General features: G+C 36.9%; 1 long non-coding RNA gene across 7 annotated transcripts in view; it reads left to right on the forward strand.

Moving 5' to 3' along the window:
• Window positions 1-24,338, forward strand: part of LOC112986976 (uncharacterized) — a 276,385-nt gene that overhangs the window by 28,108 nt on the left and 223,939 nt on the right. The gene's annotated exons all lie outside the window — the stretch shown is intronic.

Here is a 24,338-nt window from a genome sequence, read left to right on the forward strand (position 1 = left end):
AAAGCTATCCTGCAGCAAAGTAACATCCAGAGACCTCTTACCACTTGCGTTTGGACTCAGTACTCCCTGCTGTTGTGGGTCTGGCATGTCGAATAACAGCTGTTTTGCTTTTGACTCCTGATTTGCTGCTCTCCTAGCTTTTCCAGTGTTAGTCACCTTTACTGATGCTTCTTAGTCTTGGTTTATGACTCTTACAACATGGCAGATCTGACCTTCTACTTTGTAAAGATGTTCAAAGATGCTTTTTTGAGGTATAATTATAACTATATCTGGTGACTTAACTTTAAAAGGAGAACTGGCATTCTGCTCAGTTCAGCTAATTCTAAGCAAAGGGAAACTTTGCATTGTTTAAAAAGAATATGATCTTCAGTTATTTATTGTTCTTTGTTCTGTACATAGAAAACAAGAAATAGTTGATCAAATAAGCATATCTGTCCTATAGAAATTGGACCTATTTTCTTTTTATTTGACCCTTCGTGTTAGTTCCCAAAAGACTCCAGACATAAGTTTGAGGATTGAATATCCTATAACCTTTGAACCTCTTATTTTATGGGATAAAAGATAAGTTTAGAAATGCTTTTGAAAATGTGAAGCTAACAAGCCCATTTTTCATTTATGGGAAAAAAATAAAGTATTTAGTAATCAGTACTGCAAGAAGTTATAAAAAAAAGCGTGGATTTTTTTTTTCCTTTGTGTGAATGAGTTACTTGACTGTCTGTAGGGGGCAAAGTTTAGAGGAAAATTTGATTTAAGGGTGGCTGCTCATTGCACAACACACATTTGTGTATAGAAGATACTGCTTGAGCTTTTTACAGATTATTTTAATTGGTACTTTTGCCCTTTGGTGAAACGTTACTCAAGCCATCTTTAATAGTTTGGATTAATCACATTCTACCCTTTGGCAGCTTGTGCTGTGGCATATTTGGATGAGATTTTGGTTTAAAATAGTGCCGTTAAGTAGCAAACACCTATCTTATCTTTGGCGAGTGTTACTGATTTTCTGCCAAACTTGAAAATGAGATTTGAGGAAGCATTGTAGAGAGTTGCCAATAAACATTGTTAAAAAAAAATTGGTAGCCAAGCCAAATGTTGAAGATTTATGGGTCCTTTAAGGAAATAGATTTTTTCTGCTTTTTCTTTATGACTAGGATTAAAATAGTACTGTGTAAGTGAAAAATTAACTTCGTCTGTTACAGTGCAGAAGCAATAGTGTTATGTGTGTTAGGGCTAAAACTGCAGGATCTAGGACCATTATTAGTATTTAGTAATTCATCTGAACCAGTAGAGGGAGCTTCTGGTTTTGGATAACTAAACAAAATTTGGATTTTCTACAGTTAAGTTTGTTTTCTGTTACAAGAGCTTTTGATTGTTTACAACTCTCCTCTACTAAACAATTTTAGGAGAGTAATACAGATAAGGGCAGAACGTGCTGGTTCTGTTAGTTGCCTTTACAGTGACTCTAATAACTGTCCTTGCAAGTCTTCTGGCTAAGAATGACTGCTGTCTGAACAATTTATTCAAGACTGCTTCATCCTCAGTATAAAGGTAATTTTTTCTTGGGTACTACACAGCCAGTACATTCTGTTGTAAAATAATCAACCATAATTTGTGGCCTTTTCCCCCCTCTTGCTCTGTGGTTTTTTATATACTCTACAAATAATAATTTATTTAAAATTTCTACAGATAATAAATGAAAGAATATGTACTTGTGTGTCAGAGAACCATCAAGAGCACGTGCATAAAATTCCAGAAGATTATAAGACTATACTATTAGTGTTAGAACTATATCAAACGTATTTGACAGTCAACATGAAAACCTTCATTTTAAGAAATTCGGTCTGAAATGCTCAGAAGTGCTCAGGTAGCTTCATTTCAGCCAAAATGAAGTAATACTTCAGTGAAACAAAGGGCTGGGGCTGGCCAGTGCCGAACACTTTTGAAAGTTTTCCCTTCAAAGCATAGCATTTTAAAAGAATTGCCTTTGTAATATTCCACTCATTAATAGTTAATTCATCATTTAAATTTATTTGAAGTAATTGGATTTTTGATTCTATGCAGTGTTAGCCAATTGCATGGCAGGCGAACTTCAGCCTACTCCTTTGTTTCCTGCTTAAGCAAAAGTCCCAGCAAACTGCATTTTAAAACTAGCCCTTGTCTGCTGTGGAAATTTATGCCCTGGAAGCAAACCATCATCCACAATTGTTTTCATTTTCTTCCCAGCTTCTTTCCAAGTTCACACAGTGCTTTCTCTTGTTTTCTTAGAGGCATGATGATGTTACTCAACTCTTTATTCAGCAAATCAACTGTAAAATTAATGCACAGGTATATAATTCTTACAATTTTACTGTGAACTGATTTGGACTTACATTTTTCAGATAGAGTGGTTGTGCTTTAACTAGAAAGTGTGAATTTGGGATGTGCAAATATATGCAATGCCCATATGTAAGTATGTGCTAAAAGATACTGATATTGATGGAATTCCTGAAATTAACATTTGAAGATAGAGCATTTGCAGAAAATGTCAGTGTAACTTCTGATGGCTGTGCTTTTAGTATATTTGCAGTTATTTTCTTGAAACACTATTACGTAGTGTTGTCTATATGCCTGCATCCTATGAGGATTGAGTGACAGATTACGGCAAAATAGTGGTAGAGGTCTTTCTAAGGAGGATGTTTTAATGTACTTACAATGTATTATGAATTCAGCTACTGTCTGTATTCTAATTTTATATTTATGTGTATATCTAACTTTTATATATAAGGACAATTAATAAGTCAAACTCAATAAGATGCTCTGGGTCACTAACTGCAGTGTGTTGGCAGCTTAGTATGCAGAGATGAACTATTCCAGTTTTCTGTCTTTTGATGATCAGTATATGGTGCTATGCAAAAGGTCTGGTCTTCAAAAACACTGTAATAATTAGGTTAGCTCGTTCATGGTACACTTACTGTGACTACGTTGGATAAAGGTGTCTCTTAAGTATCCTACTGGGCATAAGATTTGCCCCGCATATCATATAATGATGCGAAGAAAATCCTCTGCAGTAAAAATCTTAGAATATTCCATTCATTCCTCTGTGACAGCTGTCAGATGGAAAACAAGACTAAGTAGATATTATCAAAGGGTTGGTATTCTAGAGGAAAAAATCTTAATGAGGCTAGTAATATAACCAGATTGGGATGCTCTGAAAGAACCACTTCATAATTCATTAAATGTCAGTGACTCTAATGAAGGCTTCATTTTTTTTTAAATGCAAAGCTAGTTATGAAATGTTTCTAAAATTCTAATGCATGATTATAAAATTCTACTGCTTTTTCTGTTACCAAAAAGGAGGAGGAAATGTTGGGAGGAAACAGAGAATTTTCTTCTGAAAAAAGGTACACTTAAATACAAATTTACTCACATTTCAGCCATGGAGCATCCCTTTAGTCTTCCTGACAAGTGCCAGGTAGGGGTATAACGATGACAAGATCAGTCTTCACGAAAGCAAAGTTTTTGTTTTCTTAGTTGCTTTTAATTGAAGGAAAACAGTGGACAACTACTAGTTTAGAAATCTTTGTTTCTTTCTTTTTGCTGTTTCTGTTTATTTAATAAAAGCTACATGTACAGATTGAGGTGCAGCTAAGGTATGTTCAGCTTGTTTTACTTTGTTGGAAACATTGCATCTCCATCAATCCAGTGGTTAATGTCTCTCTACTTGGCCCTGTTGCCTGCTTCTGCAACTATCTGGACCTAAAAATTTGGACACAACATCTAAATAAAAAGGCAGGTCTCTTTGTCAAGACTTAGAAAGACACATTCATCTGAAAGGTTTTTTACAAACGCTCTGTACTGTGGGACCAATTGCCTCCCATTCAGACATTAGCTGAGCTACCTTATCTGTGTGTCCTGATCTACAGGATTCCATTGATCTGGCATGTATCATTGATACTTATTTCCTATAAGTTCCAGGAAACTCTGTCCCTCATCTGAAGAGTTTGCGTTGTTCTTATGCTTTGAACTTATTTAAATTTTGCCCACCAACTGAAGTGGCAAATTCCTTCCTTTTTGTTTTAAAAAGTAGCCATAGTGAGTAGAATCCTTTTTTTTTTTTTTTCAGTATGAAACCCGCTCACCTGGTGATGAGTGTCAGGCAGCTGAGGGGAGAAATCTTGTAATCCTTGGAGGTCACTTTCATCTAGGCCTGTTGGCAGAGTAATTTTTAATGCAGCTTTAGAATTTTGCCTAATCTTCCAATTCCTCCTCATTATGTTGCATCATTTTTCATTTTATTTTCATTAGCACTTCCACATTTGTAGCCAGCTGTGTTTCCTAACTGACATTTTTATGCATTTACTTACAAAACTGTCTTGTTTTAGACTGCTACCTATTCAGATTTCAATATCAGAATACGGTAATTAGTTTCTAAAATAATGTCCTTTTTAATTTCAAAAAGTTTGGAATTTTGCTGCAAAAGATATTATTTTCTCTTTTCAAACAACCTGAAGGAGCTGGCAACCCTGAGGAAGAGCTGGGCAGAGGAGTCTGGCCTGTGTTGGTAATCTCACTTAAATGCATGAGGGCAGGGAAAAAGGACCTGTTCCTATAGCTTTTCCTTACAGATTTTCAATGTCATAAGCATTGGCTAAGAAATATTATGTGGACCTTGGACCAGGAGTGGACCTTGAGGAGAGGCTTGAAATATGAGAGCAATAACTGCTAGGCCTCTTCTTTCCGAGCCTGTTGTAACTCTTGAACAAGTATGGTGTTTAAATCTGGTCTAAATAATCAGTGTTTTGTTGGTAAGAGCTATAAAAATCCAACTATGTAAGAGTCATTTCCAGTAACTGACACTGGATGCAGGATTTGAATCCTGTGGGTTTTTCAAAGTTCTGTACAATTCAAATGGTTAAGTGTTTAGGCAACTGACCTATATTTTCATTACAGTTTTTAAAAAACCTTGTGGACAGATTAACCTGTTTACCCTCCCCGGCCCCCCTCCCCGCCATATTTGCCAAAAAAACATTCCGTTTAGAGACAAGCTCAATTACATGCACTGTTGAAAACAAGCCTTATCTCTTCCTTTCTTTTGCTGTCAGTCTCTGGATGGCTTTTGTTTTTATATTTAGACAAATGCAGACTGGTGGTTGTTTGCTTCATAACAGGAAGGGAATCACGTTGTTGTGTTAATGCATTGCAATAACACTTTCAAGATCTACTTTGTCTTGTTTAATATTTCTATTCTCCAGGTCAACACAGAATAGGAAAACAATTGGTTTAAAGGATATGCAGTGACACTTTGATCTTTAAAGGAAATGAAGCAGTAGGCCTGTACCGTAAATACTAGTTTCATTATTGCTGTTAATAAAGCAAAAATATATTTTGTATCAGTTGGATACCCTGCTATTCCTCCCCTTTTCTGTTGATTTCAAAGTTCAATGGCTTCTGCGACAATTTGTACCTATTTCTTTTTGTCAAAGCTAAATTTTTCCTATTGATACTTCCCATTGCAACCTGCTGAGTCTTCTTCCAAGTTATCCCACAACTACTCCTTAAATATGAAGCTGTCTCCCTGTCTTAATCACCTGCCCAGCCCTTTGCAGTCACTATAATTTTATTGTTTACTAATTCTTTGTAGGTCTTCCAACATTTTATTATGCGTAAATATAAACATGGTTACAAAATCTATTACTATGGATCCTTGTTTCTAAATTATGAATATTCAGAAGAATGTTTATCAGAGGATATTTAAAATGTAAGTGTAGCATTTGAAAATACTCTTTTGATTTGCTTTAGTCTGGGCTTTAGTATCAAGAAATACTGTATTATATTGTTTTCCCTTCCAAAACTGAGCAACATGTTGTTAAAGACTGAAGAGCTATTACTGTTTTTCAAAAGGAAAGGCTGGGTTGAGAGGGAGTGTTACTTTTCATTCTACAGCAAAAAGCTACAACAAAGCTTCAGGTAGTTTACATAGTTTTAGGGATCTACGGTAGAACTGGTAATGCATTTTAAAAACACACTTTACAGGCAGATGTAGATAATAAGAGGGCATATTAGGAAAAGTAGAACTGTTTAAACCTCTAACTTGTAGAAGAAACATGGGTTAAAAATAATCATAGTGATAACTAATCTCTGTCTGTCCCAACCCTTTTTTGAATATGACTAAGTTCAGGTGCTGGAAAGGACAGCTTGGACAAACTATTTCTGATTTCTGAGCAATCCAGCAGCCGACAGCAACATTACTGTATCATGCAGGTGGAGTTCCTCAGACAGCACCTGAAGCAGAAATGAGTCTTATATAACAAAAGTATGGCCTCTCTAAAAGTTTAAGGCATTTAATTTTGCTTATGCAGCTACCCAATTGTCACCCCTTTAGAGTGTAATTTAATGACAAGCTTGTTTGTACCATACAGCGTTATGCCCCATCTCTTGTAATTATTTAGCCTTGGGTAGCACTTCACTAAATTATTAATGTTACTTATTGCTTCACACAACATTTAGTCCCCAAATCCAACCACATGAGTACTAGTTGCTGCTTGGTCGATTTTGATGACAAAAATAACAAATTGAAACCATAACATTTGTTTACACAGAGCACATTAAGCTGGTAGTTATCAAATAAGAAATGTATTCCCACCTTAAATTACCTTGAAAATAAAATCAATAGCTTATTTAAACACAGGCCAGAGGAGAGAAAAAAAAATAATTGCCCCTAGGAAAAGGAGTAACAATTTTTGCTTAGAAAGAAACAATGTTGATAACCAGCAGAAGGGATTTCAGGGTAAGAGTGGGATTCACTGATTGCCAGAGGGAATAAGAATAGCAACCAATTTAATGCAGTCTCTTTATTTTTACCCAAATCCAAATAGTTCAGCAAGCATCTTTCAAATTTGAGGTGCATTATGACAGAAGTTAGAGGAATAAACATTCATGATTCAGCTGTTGATTCAAAGTGAATTTTAAGTGTTACATTTGACAAGATATTTTAGAAAAATAAAATCTCCAGCAGATAGAATGGTAGTTCATCAATACTTATGCTTAGGTAGTAAAACCAGTCTGATTTCAGATCCCATGTTAGTCTGTGATCAGTCTGTTTCAGATTTCTAATTAGCCTGTCCCTTGGCTACTGTCTTCCCATGCCCCTTCCTCTCCTGCCTTTTTTCTTGCTTAACTTTCACCCTGAAATAACAAGATAAGCAATGTCCAATCCTTAATATCTTCTCATGAGGTTGTCACTAACACTTTAAAGTAAAGCGACTTCCAGCGTGTTTGAACTCTTTCTGAAAGACCAGGGCATATATTAATCTTACAGAAGATCTGACTCTTTGGTGAAGACAGAGTTTGAGCCACTTTCTTTTAAAGTTAGTGACAATGTTTGCCACAGTTGGTCGGTGTCTGGTACTGAAGCCGCTGGAGGTGTGATAGTGCTGGAGGAGTTCAGTTTGGAATCATTGCTTGAGCAGTTTCTTCCTCTGTTCTGCCATAATTCCACTATTAGCAGTTGCTTGCCCAGCTAGCAGAGGGCAAGCTCATTTAATTGTTAGTTTAAGTTAGTGGGGATTTGTGCCGTTTATATCAATGACACCTGGCACAGGAATTCATCCAGGTTCCAGATCCTCAGAAGATATTCTTGCAGAGATGTCTACACTCTCTTTGGGTAGTTGGCTGTAGTTCTAATGTATGCTAAGAGCCTTCAGAGGCAGAGGACTGCCATTCCCTGCTGCTTTGTTAGGTCCAATATGAATTGCGTATTTGTGTTTTATTTTGCGCAAGGGTAAACATGCTGTATTCTGACATAGCAGGTTTTGGGCTGACCACCTCAAGCCAGAGGCTGGGAATGCATGTTAGCACCACTAAAGCTAATTATCCTTATTAGGGAACAAATGTTATTTGTCTCCCAGGTTTCAGCTGTCAGCATAGATTTAGGAGTGCCAGGTTTTATTATGGCAGCTTGTGTAAGTAGGTAGATATAACTTGCACAGTAAGTGATCTCCATGGGTTATGGTAAAAGCAATTGTTTAAAGTTAGAATGGAAGCTGAAAGACCACTTGATGCTTAGATGTTAAGAAAGGGCATCTCCCTCTGCTCTTTCTTTCTTATTTCTGCAGATCATGAACATTTAGTAATACGGATCTCAAAAATGCTGATCTGTTAACTTCAAAAACAATGGATGGAGCCATTCTAATGCTTGTTGGTGACATATGCAACTTCAGTGTTTTAAGTGTTGACTGTGTTTGCCGGAAAAGGTTGCCAGTGCTGTCCCAGTCCTTGACCAGGTTACAGAGATGCTCTCCGCTCTTGATTAGGTGCAGTCACCAAAGCTTTCGAAGTGCACATTGTCAGTCTTTAAAAAAGTACAATTTCATCATGAGAACATTTGCCTATCCTAGAAATGTCTTAAGTCAAATAAAAAGCTCAAAGTCTGGCTGCAGCTGGTCTAATCTGCAGCTCCTTCTGTTCTAACTGTGTTTTCCATTTTTAAAGGGCTAATTCCAAGCTTACCTAAATTATTGGAAAAATGCTCAGAAGATAAAATTGAATCTTATTTATTTGGTCAAAACCTGACTGGTATGCAACCCTAAAAATTTGGCACCAGATGAAGGACGAGGTGTATTTTTTGTCCTTAAAATTATTGCAAAGAGCGCTGTGTAGGGAAAATGTAATGATTTGAAAATTCTGTGTGCGGTTTTGTTTGAATGTTTCTTATTTGGATGGGTATTGCTTTCCTGAGCAATCACTTTACACAACTTTCACATAGTGTCAGGTGTAGTAGTTCTGGAGATCACATCTCCATCCATCTCCATTTATCTCCAAAATTACCTGACAACTAACATGAAAAAAATGCATGATGGGAATGCCATTTCTCCCATTTTCCAGAATTCAAGTGTTGTAAGCTGATTCATTTCTTTATCATATGGTTCACAAAGCACTGAGGTATCTCTTTAGGAGGTGCCTATTGATCCATAACTTGAAGTTTTCAAGTTATTTCATTTTTACCTTTTAAGATTGTGCCAGTCCATTCCATGGTATACTGAGTGCCCCTGACAGATGCTGAGTGTGTTGATTTCACAGTGATTCAGGAATCTGGACCTTTGGTTCTAATTCAGAATTCATTTTGTCAGATCTCATTACCTTCAAGGCTACAGAGGCTACCCAAGATCAGATCCCATATATTATCTTTTCAATATTAATGTAGTTTTTTCACTTGTACTATAGATCCAGAATATGTAGCCTTACTGTTCCAGTACATAGACTCGTGTGTAACCGTGATCAAGCGGTTCTCTTTGTTCAACAGGCAGAGTTCTGCTGCTGTTTTGTGTCACAGGCAAAATAAATCTTAAGACTGCTGAATATGTGGAGCATTGCAGATAGAATCGATTGACAACAAAGGACAATTTGACAGTAAAACAGTCAAACACATTTTAAGTTTTAATGAATCACATTGAATGGAACATCATAAAGGGAAATAAATACAATCCCATGACTGTTGTATTGTTTACAGGGATAACGGGCAGAGCAAGCTTTTTCTTTAGAAAAAATGAGTTTGAAGATTTTTTTCTTCCAAAGCCATTTTAAAGGCATATTTTATAGTGTTTTGTTTCCCCCTGTTTGTATGTTCGGTATTGTTTTTTTCACCCACTTTAAAGTCTGACAGCTGTTTTCCCTTTTTTTGATTTTATTCTTCCTAGCTGGATAAATATTGTTTCTTTTCTCTTTAAGTTTAGGAAAGAAATGCCAATTAATTTGGTTATCTTATTTAACAGCAAACATGTGGCTCATAAAACAACAGTGAAACATGGATGAGTTAAATCTACCTTCACTAAATACTACTGTCAATTGCATCATTATTATTTGTTTTTTGGCCTATGGAGTTTTGTTTCCTGAGTGTTTTATTAAGTACCATTGTGGTACAACAGAAAGTTTGCTGCTTCAAAAATATATGTGTGCCTTCCAGTGTAATTAAACAAGATTATACAGATACTTGAGGTAAAAAAAGATACATGAGTTGAGGTGTTTTGTGGTTTGTGTTTCAACAAATAGCACCCATTTTGATAGATCGGGGCTTGGTGGGATTTCATTTCACAAGAAAGCTCCATTATAAATTGCTTTTACGTTTTATAGTCTAATGAAGTTCTTCAGCTACCTCTCCACAGTGTTCTTGCTTTGTGAAGCAAGTAGCTTTAAACAATCACATAGAAACTATCTAGTGCTGAAACATACAGTGCTTCAAATTACCTGGGACTTTGTAAGCAGGCAAAACTCACCTCTGCCTAGATAGCTTGCATCATTCAGGTCTTCTAGAGTGAGTTCCACCTCGTATGGCTGAAATAATATAATTGTATGTAGTCCTTCTAACTGCTTGTGCTATGCAGACAGCCTAGTGTTACTACGTGTAAAATTCTTGGAGCAGGCCTGTTGTTCTGACCCTGGTTTTGGTTAAATCATGGCAAAGAGCTCAAAGAAGAAAGTTAATGTAGAGTTTTCCTTAAAGCTTCAGTGTTAATTTGGAAGCCAAAAAGCTATTCTTAACTTTAAATTGCAAAATGTATGTATTTATTAAGGCTTGGGGCTCCTCTGCAAAAGAACAGTTAATAATATTATAATGAAAATTGTTATAAAGAAAGCATTCTGCACGTTATTTATTCCTCCAGATGACATTTTTTAAAATCAAGACATGTCTGTGAAAGCACTGAAGTTCTGTTTTCTTAGGATATTTGGCATTCAGGATCAGTGAACAAATAAAAATGGTATGGGAAGTGCTAAAAATACTTTATAAATTAGTATTTTCCCAACGTGCTCATTTTTAAATAAATTTTTCATAAAGTTTATTCCATATGATCCTTAAAAACTGACTGAAGCTCTAATTAAGGCATCAAACAGTATTTTTACTGGGTGAAATATTGTACTTTCATAATCTTGATTTTAACTTACTTCTTCTCACAGTAGTTTCATGTTTTTCCTCCATGACTTTCTATTTTGGTGACAGTTGTTTGAAAAAGCAAACACCTTCCAAGAAAGACTTCTTTTCTGGAGCTGCTTGAAATGTTTTTGGATAGGATGAACTCTGCTTTCATGTTTGTGTCCCAGCTATAAATTGATATGGTTTTGATATGAAGGCTAAATGTTAAAGGGCTCACTGTTAAGCCTATGTTGAGAAAACTTGCTCTCATTTATCTGCTGGCTGAAGGGAAATATATGTCATTTAGGTCTTGACCTTCTGTGGATTCCTCCTCTTTAAAGGCTTCAGTGATACACAAGTCACTTCTGGTACAGATAGGCAAATTGAAGAGGTCACATAAAGGATTTTATCCTTGTCAGGGACACGATAGCTTAAAGTTAACTTTTTACCCTTTGAGAAATAATTTACTGCTGGGAAGGGAATGAGGACTAATGGCTTTTACAGCCCTTAGGTCATCAAAGAGTCACTTAGGAGTCTTCCATTGACTTACTTTTACTTTATATTAACTGCTTCTCTATGCCTTAGTTAATCCAACAATAAAATAGATGTTCCTGAAACTTCTGAGGTTTCAAGCTACAGATAATGACTGTAATAATGAACCTTACTGATTCTTCTGAGGATTTTGAGGGAATGCTTATATTGTGAAACATTTATCCATAAGGTTTAATTTAAAGAAAACTTATCAGTCGTATGTTTGATTTTAGTTAGCAGGCAGCATTTTCAACAGTTTGCCTGCCAAACTCTTACATATGCCAGTCAGGTATATGTTTAGCCACATGAAGTGGCTAAATAGGAGCATCTGTTAAGTGTGCTTGCAGAATGCGGTGACCATGTGTCATGACTTGGCATGCTACTGCACTTCATTCTGCGTGCTGGTCCCTATTGTGAATTTGGTTCAGAATGTCTTGTGAAATGCTCAGGTACTGTACATCATTATTACACTGACCATAGAAACTTTAGGTGGATATAGTATATGTAGAAAACTTGCTATTACTACAGATCTTTTTCAGGTAAAATGCATTTGTTTGCAAATTAAGCCCTCATCTTCTGTCTTTTATGAAACACAGATAAAATCTGTGGGTTTAGAGTGATTTAACAGGATTGTGAAGAAAAGTCTCTAAGATTTTCAGGTTGAGATCTTGAAAGCTGCTTAAAGGATTTGGATGCCTCATCCCCATTCACCATGATGGTTTTCTTCAAGGATGGGAAGGATGTTCTGGGAGGAAGGAATTAACTGCGGTTCAAATCCCTGTACTGCTTAGTTGACCTTTAGCTGCCCATGCATTCTCTCTATGCCTCTGTAAAATACAGATAGCAGTATTTGTAGGGGATTATAAGACTAACTAGATGATGAACTGAGTCCTGACAATTTTGGAAGAAGAGCCATAGAAATACCTGAGAGATGTCTTATAGACAGAAATTGTCGCCTTTATAATTCAATACCTAAGAACCTTCTCTAACTATTTGGAACCAGCCTGCAGTATCTATAAATGTATGAATGATTGAAAAAATATCTGTCTGAAATGTAAAGAATTTGCAGGAAGCTGATCCTGAGAGTTACTGAGGAAAAAGTGCATCGCTGAACAAGTGTGACCAGTTTCATTATCTGGTAACTTATGCAGCACCAGTCTGCAGCGTACCTGAGTGAAGCCATTCAAGGATGTTAAGGAGTGTATCATCGTTGTCAGTGTAGCTGAGCAACTGAGACACCGCAATCCCAGAAACTCAGAGACATCATTGCCAAGCCAGTATTTAACCACAACCCCTTCTATCCATAGTGGCTTTATCTGCTGACAAAAGTAATAAGGTGAACATTCGTGTGTCATATTGCATAATTGCTCTCCATTTGAACTGGTTAAAAAAAGTTCCCCTGACAATTCTCATTTTAACAAAAGAATGAAAGTTATTTTTACTGTAATAGTCACCATGGTATCTGACTGCCTAATTTTATAAGCATGTAGATGTGAGACAAGCCAGCGATATTTGCTTTCTGGTTTGGCTTAGTAAAAGATTGATAAAAGAGAAATGTGTTTGTGAAGTACAGTAGAGGCTCTGACCTCATCTTTGTGAGTATTTCAACAGATGTACGTGAACAGGAATGAACTACATGAGTCAAAGTAGATAACATCATTTGGCAAGCAAAATAAATCATGACCTATAATAAAACGAATGTACAGTATTAACTGGGGAAAAGTACCAAAAACTGACCTTTGATTGCCATTTCAGATTTCTACAGGTATATCATAAAGAAATAGCATCAATTGTTACTAAAGCATCTGCAGTTCTCATGTCCGGTTTGTACAAATTATATTTTTGCAGCCCAGATTTGTGGATTTTAATGCTGGGGGATGCAGTTGGTGCTCTGCTTCTTCCTATCGATGGAAACATCAGTCAAATATTTATATAAGTAAATCCAGTTAATCTCTTATGAATGGTTCCCACGTCATATGGAAGAGTATCTGTTAATGCTTTCTCAGCTCCTAATTTTCCCTTGCTATGTGTTATTGATTGGTCTGTCTTTCTTAAATATAATTACACAAACTGGCCTACATCTCCTTGTTTCACATTTATTCCCTGACTATTACATAGCATTATTCACATTTTCCCTGTCTCTTAGGTAAGCTGCTACTACTATGGATTATTTTCTGTCTTATGTTAGTTAACCAACTTTATTTGTCTTTTTTCTTCAAAGAAGCTTGGCTCCTCTGTACGCAGTTTATCATGGATCTGAATGCTTCCCAAGGTGACATACAGTCATACAGTGTTGAAGAACATATAGCTTCACTAAACAAATCACATGATGATAAAATGAAGTAAAAGAATCTCTTCTCGCCATCTACTTTGTTTTTTATTGTTTTCCTTTTTTAATTGCAAGAGATGGTGGATTTACTTGTGGACAGAATATTGCTACAGCAAAGTTCAGGTCTCGGGGTGGCTGCCAGAACTCTCAAATTTGCAGCATTTCCACTTTTTTTTGTCTTTGCTCTTGATGGTTTCATTTTTACTTTCTATTCTGAATGACCATTTTGCAGGTCAAAAATCTGTTAAAGACATAGAGTTTTATCTTATTCTGCATCAAAATAAAACTTGGAAATTAAATCGTTCTGATATAAAGGTATAAATAAAACTGGCTTAATTTTTTCTAGGACCTGGTGTACTACATAGTTTAATAAACCAGCAGTTGGAAGACAAATTTGGCCTGAATTGTTGATTTGTTCTGAAATTGAAAGCAAAGTGAACTCTGCATCAGATATGTAAAGCCTGGTTAATGGTACCCTCTGATTTTTTACTCTGTGCTTTCTTTGACCAAAAAGGTGAGAGTTTTTCTTCAAGTATGATAAAATCTTTCACTTACACAAAGAAATTTAGATGGATGTCTCCCTTTTTTCTATCTCCACCAAAATTTTGCTGAGGAATAATACACACACACCTATTTGTAGATGTGTAGGAAATGCATGCATATAATTTGGCTGGAATAGTTAACACGTGTAATGGCAAAAAGAATTTTGCAATCACTGACGTTAATGTTTGAATTTCATAATATTTGCTGTGCCTTTAAAGATAGCTCATTATTGCGGAATGTTAAAATTCTGCATAACGAAGGACTGTAACAAAGGTAGCTTTTGCAAACTAAAATCCAGCTCTGGTTTCACTATTGGAAAATCAGTGTTTGTTTAGGAATCTTTCCAATAAAGTTTATTAGTAATGTTTTCTGGATTTTTTTTATCACTTAGCCGTGTCTGTATTTTAATGCAACTGTCTTGACTTCACTTCTAATGTCTGGGAGATTTTTGAGTATTCTAAAAATAGGAGCAGACTCTTTCTTGATTAGTGCTTAGTTTCTCTAATTGTTCCAGCAGCAGTTCTTGCACACCTCCCCCTCCCCCTTAGATGGAAGAATTCCCAAATGACTTAGTGCGTTTTGAAGACTGTTATGGTAACTGATTACGATGCATCTGATATGCTGAAAAACAGAACATTGTCCAAATTAGAAAATTGAATGTAATCAGAAATTTCTGAGTTTTTCATATCCTGCTGGAAATCAATCTACAAGCTGTCCTTAGATTCTGTGTTGCCCAACAATAGTCGCCCCTTGTTCTCTAGGCTGGCAAGGGCCAGGTGATATCACTGCCTCTAGCTGCTCTCTTCTTAAGGGTCTGAAATGGCTTCATCAATACTAGGAAAGAGGCATATAAACTTGTTCTGCATACCACAAAAGCTCTGGGGCCAGCTGGTTTTCTTGTCCAAGCTTTCCAAGCTTCTCTTCCCTTCTAGTGAAGATTCTCCTGTTTTCTACAGTGCTTTGTAGTTTTTCACCTTGCCCACAGTGGTTCCTGGTTCCCCAGTGGATGCTCCGTATTAGTTACACACCGGTGATTCCAGCTCCTTTCTGTTCCCTGTGGACAGCTTTCCCGCCTCTGTCTCATAGTCTGTTTTTATAGACAACTGCCTGCCTGTCCAACCATCATTCCCCTTGAAATCAGGCCTGGAGTGCCCTCTGAGCATTTATGCAAACAGATGAGAAGGAGGCTGACCTACATGTTAGTTCACTTCTCTTCTCCCTCTTGTTTCCTAGACTCAAGGTTTGTAAATTGTGCCTGGAATATTTATAACACATTTGCTTCTTATTAAAAGACCACAGGTATGTATCACAGTACAAAATGTTGGTGATACATGTTGATATTTAAAAAAACAAGGAGAAACAAGCCTGCGTTCAGTTCATTTTTAACATCAACACCATTCACCAGTTCTGGATGGAAGGAAAGCTAAATTGAAAGCTGTGCATTATATGATGCATAGCAAACTTTCCAACATTTCAGACAGCTGTTAAACCCAACTAAATGACTTTTTTATTGCAGTGTTGTAGCCATATATTTTCCTTCTATTCAGAAAGACAGACTCAACTGTTCTGCTCTTGAGGTTTCTCTGCCTGATAAACTCTCTGTTCCAGCCACGGATTACCAGGGCTGCATATATAATTTGTCTGAAGGTGAGGCCATATTATTTTAGCACATTTTTTTCAAAACATCTGAGAGATTTGTGTGTTCATTAGCTATTAGTGTTGTGGAGAGAGAACTACTCAGTTTATAAGTTGCAGTAGGACTTTGTGTTTAGATCTCTTCTTTACTTATGGCACTTTCATCCCCCTAGGATCCAATGCTATTTTCATATTTAATCCAAATGTCCCTTCAGTTACTGTATCTTTTGTAAGGCTCACTAAGTGACAGAGCTTTCATTTACATGAAGGGTAAGGTGCCTTCATAAATTCCCAAGTTAATTCCTAAGCAATTACTTTTACTGGCAGCAAGATTAATGTATTGTGAATGATGTGAATGTGTAACAAGATCTCTGGGATTACTCACCCAATCCAGCTGCTCCTGGCTCTAGACAGATTATTGCAAGTAATTATTTTTCTAATTTATTTTTGTGGGAGATGGAAGAGTGAGGGTAATGGTTTGCAGGAGCTTTATGGGGACAAGAGTATGCAACCCGTGCTGAAGTCTAGGCAGCACTCCCTGAGGTATGTGATAGATACTGACAGAGAATTTCATTCCTTTGCTGATATATGTTAACGGAAAGAGCAAGCTTCTGAGACCAGTGCCGCCACCACAACTTCAGTTTTCATGCTGATAAATAGCACTTTCCATCTTTAAACACTTGGCAAGCATCAGCCTGTTGGTGTTGCTAAGCTTGGTCTTTCCTCACTGTTGATACTACACAAATACCAAACCAGTTCTTCTATTATTGTTGCTTCACCACTCCCTACTGCTGGTCCTCCTCTACTTTTTGACTGTCTTGTCACTACTCTCCTGTCAGTTAGAGTAAATCCATTGTGCGTTACATTGAGTTACAGCAGAACATCAGTTTTTATGCAGTTTTGAAAGCAAAAATAGTTGATGTTGTCATCTTCTAGTGCAATTACTCCTCCAACACCCTTTCACTATTAATCATGTGTCAAGCTGCTTTTGTTAAATTCATTGTATCTATCATGTTCACCAGAAAGCCTGTTACTTTTGCCTCCACAGTATTTCCCCTCACTCTATGTGGTATAAAATTGATGAGTATTTCATTTATATGAAATGGACTGAAAGCATGCTGCTTCTCTTCTTTGTCCAGCTTGATATTTTCCCTGATAGCACAACCTTTTTTGCATTCTTGATACACTATCCATTGGAGAGAAATCTTTTTTCTTACCTACTCTATTACACCATACTCATAATAACTGTCTTCTGTATAAGCATTTCAAATAGTAAAAATATATATGTAACAAATCCGCAAATGAAGGTATTGTTAATACCATCAGCACAAATTAGTTAAAGTGGTGGATTATTTTCCTGTAGTCTCTACGAATGTTGTGTGCTTAGGTTAGATTGTCTTCAGGAAAGAACACAATCATTCAGTCTTGCTTTGTGAGGTTCTGTTTTGCTGAAATCGATAGCACAAGTAAGGTAATATTGTCCTGGAAACAATAAACACCCAAATTTAGCTCTTTATTAAAAAAAAAAATCAATTCAGCCTTTGAAAAGATGAAAGAAAGGAAAGAGCTTTCATTGAAAGACTGTACCAAATAACAAACTTTGGGAAATTAACTAAAATGCCCAAAGTTTAAATCTTGTCACCCTCTTTTATGGACAAAACAAATTCTGACCATGGTTGAACTTAGGTGTTTGGGGAAGAGTAGATTCTGGTATGAATACAGAACTATTTTAAAGTAGTTCCGTAAATGTCTTCATTCTCTTTGAACAAAATTCGTTCTCTTGGTTTTTAACTTTGTTTTAAAACTTTAGGATACCGTAGAGTGTTGTTTGTACTTTTCTGGGAGTTTTGTGCCTGTCATCTTTCCTGTTTAACCATTAAGTGCCAACTTTGTATGTGGTAATGTGTTTAGGGTTAAAAATACTTGGCACCAGCATACCACCTCCCAGGAATTGTTGAGAGATTTACAGCTGTTACTCAGTGGAGCTTATAAAAACTCTAGCATTTCTCAGTTTAAAGTGAAAGTAAGGCACAGAGGGGTGAAATGAATGTTCTGAAGTCACTCAGTAAACTGTGGCACTGGGAACAAGATTTTGGATTCCCAGGTTTGCATGCAAACTTAATTTGGGAGCCCCTTGCAATAGTCATTGAGCTCCGTGAAAGGACTCCTGTAGCTTCACAGGTTTTTAGATCAAAGCCTGTGAAGCAGTAATTCACCAGTGCTATAGCAGTGCAAATGTGATGTAAACTTTAGTGTTTTACACTTCTGTCAAGCTGTATAAAAAAATCGTTCCTGTTGGTCTCACTTTGGAAACCTTTCATGTTCTGTCAATCTCATTCCATTAGCTGCTTTGTAATTGTTTTGTTGCCAGTATGCAGCGCACTGAGGTGATACACACTATGGCTGTATGTCTTGGTCTCTGAGCTTTATAGCTGATTTTGCTGTCAAGAATCACGGGAAAGGTTTGGATGCAGTTGATGCTGCATTTTTGTGCCCTAAGTAAGATGTAGTTAATGTTTTTGCTGAAACACTGCATTGTGGGCCAGGGATATATCTGTTCATCTCGTGCTATGACAGAAAAAGAATATACAAAGGGATGAGCTCATGTGGAGAACTCCTTTCAGGGTGTACTGAAGTTGTGTGTGTTTTAGGCTTCTGTCTCAGTGCAAGCACTTTTGGGTTTCTGTGTTGTCACAGGGACTATTCTGCAACTAAGGCCAAATTTCACAAGAACGTAGTTCCTGACTATGGCTTTTGACGGTACCATGCTGCTTTTAAGTGGCGTCGACTACCCTACTGATGCTTTTTTCCTTTCTTCCTCCTTTTTAATGGTAGAGCTATTAAGTACAGTAGACTGCACCTGTGAGCACCAGTCTATAAATCATGCTTAAAGAAAAGAGACCAATATCAGTTTTACCCCCCCCTCCCTTTTTTTTTTTTTTTTTTCCTCACTTAAGGGGCCACCGTTTTGTTTTGCACTGAAGTCACACAGGTACCATCATCATGTACAGAATCCTTGCAGCTTTTAGTCATCAATCTGCCACTCTACTGAGGAGTAGACATTTCAGTGCTAGTTTTGCCGTATGCATTTATTTCCAGTATCGTTAAGAGCCTTGGACATGCACTGGTGTCATGCTCTGCCTACCCAGTTGCAGGAGATGACTCTTTGTTCTGGAGCAAAGAGTATCCTGCTTACCGTGATGGTAGAGCAAGAGACTTTCTGCAGGCAAGTGGTAGAAACAGGCTCATACACATCTGCTAAATCCATTGTTTTACAAACACTTCATACAGGTATTTGTTCTTGCATACATTTCCCCTGAATGTGCACGCTGTTGCTTGGAACCCCATTTTACATGATGATGTTGCTGAACACTTCCTCGGTGCATGTCAGAAACATTTGCAGGTAGCTGTGCCATAGCAAGCACATTACATAGTAACTTCCTGGCCTGGTTCTTCTGTGAAAGAAAGAAGGAGAGGAAAATTATGTGAGAATTGTACTGTTATAAAGCTGTTTAAAAATAAAACTGAGTGCATTTACCTCACTCACAAAACAGAAATTAATTTACTGCTTTGCACTCTGCCAGGATGGGCTTTTTCTTTTTTCCTTTTCTTTTTTTTTTTTAAGGTGAGAGAGGAAGAAAGACAGACTGCTCTTGCTCGGTTCACTGTCTGCCTCTGCAAAGTATAATCAAACTAAGTCCTATATGGAGCTGTGTTTGTTTGTGTACATGGTTATTAAACACATCCTTCTATTTAAGATAAAATAAACCAACAACATAAAGATAAAAATCACCAGCTTGTAGCCTCTGTGAACCCTGATGTCCTGAGTGCAACAAGAACCAAATACTGTTTGCAGAAAACCAACGAAGCATAAAATATGGCAGCATGTGTCACTCCCTGTGCGCATTATTATCTCGCGCACATTATCTGAGGCGCCCCATCTTGTGCAGTGTGTGTCTGAATAACCCCCTGCTGTTGAGTGGATTCATGCCTGCTGTTCATTTTTGAAAAGTCATTTCGTACAATTATCCTGCTAAATATTGATAGCTTTCACCACTCCAGCCACGGCTAATTAAAAGACACACTGTGTAAAATTTTAATTAGGATTCATGTCAGGGTGAGTAATGATTAAAAAAAAAGAGAGAGAGAAAAGAAAAACAAAAGTGCTTGGTGTTTGTGGGGAGAGTTTATTTACGACCTGCTGGTTTGTTGCTGAAGCTTTTTGTCTCCTCAGATTTATTTCCCCTCCCAGGTTGTTCTCAACTCCTGATCTGAGGGTATGGAAGAAAAGAGTTGCTCAGTGTGAGTCTCCGCTTCATGCGTTCCCAGTAGAAGGCTATATGTTTTCTACTGTGTTAGTTGCTATCCTTTCAGTTCAGCAATAGTGATTTCAGGAACCAGACATTTCCTGGGAATTGATGACCAGTGAGCAGACTTGATCGCCCAAAAACTAGATAGCAGTCATTAACTTCAACTGGTCATTAACTCATAGGGAAGCATCCTATATACCATTTTCTATTGCAGATAATTCAAAATAATCATAAAAGTGGTAAGGGGGGAGACAGAAAGAATTGCCCTTTATTTTGACTTACATGCCCTACATTATTTCATTTGCATTACAGTGGAAAGATGATGCACAACTTACATGCAAGTACTTCTCATTAAGTAATGCCTAAAATGTTAGGCATTTGAGGGTTAGCTGTTAGATGTGTGGAAGCTTTGGAAATGCTTTCAGGCTTTTCAGATAATATTGACATTTAATGCATACAGGTTTTAATAGAAAATGACTAGAACAGGAGTGAATGAGAATCTATCAAATGTTGTTTAAAGTCAGCAGGCCACTTTGGGAAGATTGTGCAGTGAAATGTCTGTGTCTTCTCTTGGTGGATTGCTTTGACTCTTTCACTGCTTTCCATATTAGAGATATTTAAATTTATATATTAGTTACAAGTGTGTGCCTCATACCAGTCACTTTTCTCCTGCTAATGTCCTGCCTGAAATGACATTACTGAGATTGTGACAGGCTGTCTTTTTGTGTTAACAGTTTGAGACTGTTATTCACTAAAGGCAATGGTCATTTTTTTTGCAGATTTTGATTAATAGAGACCTAAATTATGTGCTTTCTTTAATGAGAAATTTTAAACCTAAGAGGAACCTGGTTCATGGGTAAAAGTTCTGGGTCTTAGAATATTAATGAAAATAACATTTGTCTATAGCTGAGCCTTTCTACAGAGCTTTTTTTTTTTTTTTTTTAATATGTGGTGTTTGGAGAGAAGTCAAAACCAGGCAAATGGTTTAAAGGACATTTTGTTACAATATTGCTACCAATTTATGTAGGTTATATTCTTCCCCTTGCAAAGGAAGAATGAGAATTGTAAGTCTTGCCAGGTAGAGTACGTAAGTGATCCGGAGTATAACTGATGGGAACTGGTGGAGAGAGTTCATTGTTTAGAGACAAAATTAACTGAGTGTGGAGAAAGAGCAATTTGCATTCATAAAATGCTGAAATTATTAGCTTAATAAATGTTGGAAAAAGACATATAGGAAGGAAAGTTCCAATGTTAAATAATTGCCAGCTGAGCCTTTATTATTTGTCAATATATAATTTATTTATGGGCAATTTATTTTATTGATGATGTCAGGGCTCCATTAGCTATAATTCTGAGACTGTTGCATTCAGTACCACCTGAAGTTGCTGGCCTCCCTGAGCTGAGAGTCTAAGACTGCCTATTTGATCTGTGTTTCCCCACCTTTTAATGTAATGTCGCCACAGTATATTGTTCAATCTTGTATTTATTAGACTAAAATAAGACTGGCAGAAAAAAATACAGATCTCCCCATGTTATGTGAAGGCTTTAATACGAGTGCACCAAGTTATTTATATATGAGGTGACCGTGGACTAAATTTTAGCTTAATTTTATATTCTGCTGTGGTTTGGACTTTCCTTTAGACAATATAAACATGATGACAGGTTCCTAATTAACTGATTTACATCTCTTTTGGAACAAGTGGTTATTAATATTCATAAATGTTTGCAACATTTAAACAGATGTACAACCCTGACATGACAAAAACATATACTAATTTGGAGATCTAAAAAAGCACAGTGCCGCTGTGTTTCTCAGTCTTCCAGCATGAAGAATGCTTCTTTTTAAGTTGATGCTTGTCTTCCCTGGCAAAATAGTAACCCTTGCTAATGAGCAGATGTTTGCCACTGTGGTACATCTGGTAATTTGTTTTTAACATGTTATGGAGCAGTAGGGGGGTAAGCCGTCACCCTCGTAGGCATGGTATGATGCAGTTAACAAGTTGATTTCAACCCATCTAAGCTGGAAGTACTTTTGAAAGGGTCACCTGTATTTGGTTCATTAATCGGTCTAGTGAGAGTTGAAGAAATGTCATCTGCTACTAATGCAAAATAAGAAGAGATCCACTTCAGTCTCAGGTGTGTTTGGATCAGTCTGTAGTTGAATACATCTGGATCTAGCACTTGAATCTATTCTATTCTGTACACAGTTAACTTTTTATCTGCTGGGTAACATGAGGCCTGGATTCCCCCAATTGTGGCAAAAGTCTGGATAGCGTGGCTGCTGCATATGCCATGCCATGGAACCACCTTGGGTCCTTTGGCTTATTAGGTTTGACTGTTTGTGACAACCTGTAGAGTCACTGGGCATCTCAGCATCGTGTTTCTACAGATCCCAGATCCTGCAAAGATATTCTAGCTCAGGCCCACTGCCAGGCTGAATTATCTGTGCATTCACACCATGCTGTCCCCAGGCTAGGCAGCTTTCAGAGCTCTAAGGCACAACATTAACTACCTTCTAGCAAACAGCACTGATTATGTTACGTGCTGAAGGCATTGTCATACTTCACTCTGCCAGTTGGCCCTAATTATAACTTTTGAATTTCCTGTGGACATACGTCAGATGGTTGGCAGGCAGCATATTGTGTATAAACCATGGCTGTGTATCGTTATTGCATATGATTTTATAGCTACTGCTCAACCCAAAGGAAAAGAGTGTTTCCATTTACCTACTCTCATGTAAGGAGAAGTTTACTGGCTAACACTTCTGTTTTTGTCTTCTCTCAAACCTCCCCCTCTACCCAATCCCTTTTCCATTGAAACCATCTGTTGGGATGTAGGTTTCCAAACGTGTAGCAGGAGACCTTACACATAAGTCTGCATCCAGCCCTGTAGTCCTTACAGGACTAAACATGTTGAGTTCAATCCTCTGCTTTAGTGATCTGAAAGTGAGAAGCAGTCACAGTGTTCTGTTATTAGGACTGTCACTTAGAGTGCCTGCGTTTCTTTAGCCTATGCCCTTGCTGCCATGTCCCATTTAGAGATTTTCAAACTGTTGCAAGCCCTGCCCTTAGGGAAATTTTTGTGCAGTTCCCTGGACCTTATAACCACTTCTAATTTGTTTATTTAGTTAGTTTGTTAGTGCTAGATTTGCTAAGTCTGTCCGTCTGAATGGTCACAAAAAATATTGCTTAAATTATTATAGGGAAGTTGGTTTTTTGCAAAATGCAAATAGGAAGGCATTAGGTATCCTTACGGAAAGGATCAAAAGACAGGAGCTCTTGTATGCCCAGTCAAACTAGTCTGAAACAGATGTAAAGCAGGCATTGCAGCGTGACCTTGGGGAACAGCTGTAAGAAATCATTCTGTAACATTGATTTTCTCTTTGTGCTAATTTACATATTCATTAATTATATGTATGGCATATATAATCTCACAGTAAACTCAGAGTAAATCTGTTGGTTACCATAACTTCATTAACATATGTGTCACAGCAACATTAAATCATACTAAATTCATTATTTACTTAATCTTACACCAATATTCAGCCATTAAAATAATAACATTTTGTCTCTTACAAATTCCATGATCCTTTATCTAGTCAAAACACACTCCACTTATATATCATAAAAATAAACCAAATATATTCAAGACCTATCTTTTCAAAGACCTATCTTTTCACAGGATTTATTACCCTCTTCCACAATTAGCAAAAACAGACACTGTCCATTTCACAAGTAAAATCCTTTGCAGTTGAGAGGTCCCTCTTGTAAGAAAAATAATATAAAGAATTATCCTTGCCTCCTAACTAAGAGAACCAGAATGATCTTACTAGTTTAAATCTACACATTTTTTTTAAATCATACTTTGTTGTGTTATAAAGCAATATTAACTATAAAAACAATCGCTCTATCTGTCTCCCATTTTTTATACCACCTCTCAACCAGATAGGTATTGCTAGTTCTAGTCTTTCATTAAAAATGTGGGTTAATACATGGGTTTTGGAATCACTATCACTATCATTTTGGAGTCTGTTGATTCATAGGTTTGCTAATGGAATGTGTACCTTAAATGTAGCCTTAAATGTAGTTAAATTCTCAGAATCATATTA

The sequence above is a fragment of the Dromaius novaehollandiae genome, chromosome 16 (assembly GCF_036370855.1).
Source record: "Dromaius novaehollandiae isolate bDroNov1 chromosome 16, bDroNov1.hap1, whole genome shotgun sequence".
In the NCBI taxonomy this organism is placed as follows: Eukaryota; Metazoa; Chordata; class Aves; order Casuariiformes; family Dromaiidae; genus Dromaius; species Dromaius novaehollandiae.